Source organism: Austrofundulus limnaeus, unplaced genomic scaffold, assembly GCF_001266775.1.
Source record: "Austrofundulus limnaeus strain Quisiro unplaced genomic scaffold, Austrofundulus_limnaeus-1.0 Scaffold392, whole genome shotgun sequence".
Classification (NCBI taxonomy): domain Eukaryota; kingdom Metazoa; phylum Chordata; class Actinopteri; order Cyprinodontiformes; family Rivulidae; genus Austrofundulus; species Austrofundulus limnaeus.
This window is the reverse complement of record NW_013952794.1, coordinates 391260-394841: the sequence shown is the minus strand read 5'-3', so window position 1 is coordinate 394841 and position 3582 is coordinate 391260.

Sequence of the window (3582 nt, the reverse complement as noted above, 5' to 3'; positions counted from 1 at the left end):
GTTCGGGGAGGGGGGGGGGGGGCGCTTCAACTTGCCTAGGGCAACAAAATGGCTAGAGCCAGCACTGAAAATAAACACAGTTACTTTACAAAAACAAAACTAAAACTATTAGGTGTGGCTCATTAAACATCAGATCTCTTTCTTCTAAGTCTCTATTTGTTAATGATCTGATAACTGATCATCATATTGATTTATTTTGTCTTACTGAAACCTGGTTACAACAGGAGGATTTTGTTAGTGTAAATGAATCCACTCCTGATAATTATTTAAATTTACATGTTCGTAGAACATCAGGTCATGGCGGAGGAGTAGCTGCAGTTTATAAGTCAGAACTATTGATTAATGCTTAATCAAATATTAGTTATAATTCATTTGAGTCGTTGTCCCTCAGTCTTTCTCATCCAAAATGGAAATCAGAAAAACCACTACTACTAGCTGTTATTTATCACCCACCAGGCCTTATTATCAGTTTTTATCAGATTTCTCAGATTTTCTGGCTGATTTATTATTAAATACTGATAAAATTATAAAATGGGAGATTTTAACATTCATGTTCGTTATGAAAGTGATAGCTTAAATATAGCTTTTAGTGATCTAATTGAGTTAAATGGTTTTACTCAGAATGTCCACAGACCTACTCACTCCCTTTATCACACTCTTGATCTGGTTCTGACATATGGTATAAGAACTTAATAGTACGTCCTCACAATCCTGCTCTCTGACCATTWTTAATAACCTTTGAGTTTACATTGGCTGACTTTACTGAGAGTAAATTTCATTATAGTAGATGTTTGTCAGAATGCTGTAGCTAAATTTAAAGAATCTCTTCCATCTTTATTTTACTCTGTCTTACAGAATAATGTAACAGAGAACAGTAACTTAGATGGTCTTGTTGATAATATTACAACTTTAATGCAAACCTCTCTTGATGGAATTGCTCCACTAAAAAAGAAAGTTATCCAGTGGAGGAAGCCGACTCCTTGGTTTAATTCAGAGTTCCATTCTTTAAAAGAGGCATCTAGAAAACTGGAGAGAAAATGGTGCTCCACTAACATAAAATGATTTTGATTAACCTGGAGAGACAGCCTGCTAACATATAAGAAAGCCTTTTGTAAAGCTAGAGCTGTATATTATTCATCTTTAATAGAAGAGAATAAAAACAATCCCAGGTTTCTGTTCAGCACTGTAGCTAGACTAATGAAAAGTCCTGCCTCTGTTGAGCCATGTATCCCTATAACTATAAGTAGCAATGACTTCATGAGATTCTTTATAGATAAAATAATTTTAATAAGGAATAAAATTCATGCCAAACTTCCTGCTGCTGTTTCTGATTCCCTGTCAGATGAGGCAGCTTTAGTGTCACTAGAACCTGATTTATGTTTGGACAGTTTCTGTCCTGTTGAGCTGTCTGAATGATCTAAAATAATAGCTTCATCCAAACCATCAACCCATCTGTTAGATCCCATCCCAATCAGACTGTTCAAAGAAGCATTTCCTTTAATTAATATTTATATTTTAGATGTACTTAATTTATCTTTAATAAATGTTTATGTGCCGCAGAGCTTTAAGGTTGCTGTAATTAAACCTTTACTTAAGAAACCTGATCTTGATTCAGTTGCAAATCATCTATGTGAACATCTGGAAAGAAATTATATGAGGAGTTTCAGTCAGGGTTTAGAGTTCATCATAGCACAGAAACAGCACTGGTGAAAGTTACTAATGATATTCTCATGGCCTTATGCTACGTTCACACCAAATGTGTTTTAAGCAACCAAAAAGCATAAAACGTCTCTCGTTGGACGCACTATGTTCAGACTGAAGAACGCACTAGTGTTCAGACCAGAACGAGAAGCATCAGCAGCGGCTGCAGCCGGATGTGGCAGGAGCATGTCCTCGGCGGGTGAATAAAGACAAAATAAAAGAAAATGGCTTTGATTTATTTACTAAAAAGCAAGCGAACGTTGTGCAAAGCAGATAATTAACTCACCAGATGATTTGGAGGCGATTTGTTTGGTTAGTTTCGTCACTCCAGAAGCTGCCAGCTCACGGACTTTTTTTTGTCCAGAGCAGCTGATTCACTTCAGTGCTGATATATCCTGCCAGAAAATCCAACTTCAATTTCAGGTAAAGATCTCCAGTCCGTCTGTTTCGGTTTTCAGTGGGAGACGCGTCGAGCGGCGAAAAGTTCAGATATTTGCTCTCTGGCTCGGGCGGCAGCTCGGGCGACGGCGGCTACCGCAGCACCACATGCGTGGAAAATGCTTCCGCCATCTTGCACGCCACCCAAAACGTACATGAAGCGACGCACGACCCCTAGAGGCACGTCCTCATTGACTACTTTGCATGTAAACCGGCTGCTCCCGCAGCTCAAAACGCATTTGGTGTGAACGTAGCATTAGACAGTGGACTTGTGTCCATTCTTGTCCTGTTGGATCTCAGTGCTGCATTTGATACAATTGATCACAATATTTTATTACGTAGACTTGAACTTGATATTGGGATTACAGGAACAGCTCTAAAATGGTTTGAGTCTTATTTAACTGATAGATTTCAGTTTGTTAATGTTAATGAATCTTCTTACACTACAGTTAGTCAGGGAGTTCCTCAGAGTTCAGTGCTTGGACCAATCCTCTTCACTTTATATATTCTTCCATTAGGTAAAGTTATCAAACCTTGGGATAAATTTCCATTATTATGCTGATAATACTCAGTTATATTTATCCATGAAACCTGATGAATCCAACCAGTTGCTTAAATTACAAGCATGTCTTATAGACATAAAAACATTGATGACTCTTAAATTTCTGCTTCTAAACTCAGATAAGACAGAGGTTATGGTTTTTGGACCTGAACATCTTAGGGATCAACTTTGCAGCCTTTCACCTTCTCTGGATGGCATTAACCTGGCCTCTAGTTCTAATGTAAAGAAGCTTGGTGTTATTTTTGATCAGGATGTCTTTTAACCTGGGCCGGATCTACAATATGGGTAATATGGGCACGTGTCCAGGGGCCCTTGGGCAAAGAGGGGCCCTCTGCTGGCCAGCAGAGAGTAGTGCCAGACTGGCAGAATATTTTTTTGTTTAAAAAGAAAAAAATAAGTAGGTCCTCTGGATGGGTTCTTCTTTAGTGAAACATTTCGTCCCTCATCCAAGAGACTTCTTCAGTCTGATGAGTTTCAGGTGAAATCAACCTTATAAGCACTGCCTCCACCTGGACAAACAGCTTAGTCACATGCAAAAGAGGGCCATTGCCTAAAAATAGGCTTGATTAGCTCAATTTAGTCACATGCAAAAGAGGGCCATCGCTTAACAATAGGCTTGTTTAGCTATATAGTTCATAAAGGGTCATGTGCCCCATCACCTGACTTATTGCTTTGGATGCTGTGGTTCTTATGCTACGTTCACACCAAACACGTTTTGAGCGGCCAAAAAGCGCAAAACGTCTCTCACTGGACGCTCTATGTTCAGACCGAAGAACGCACTAGTGTTCAGACCAGAACAAGCAGCGGCAGCAGCGAGGTGTGGGAGGAGCGTGTCCTGGGCGGGTGAAATAAAGATAAAGTAAAAGAAAATGGCTTTGATT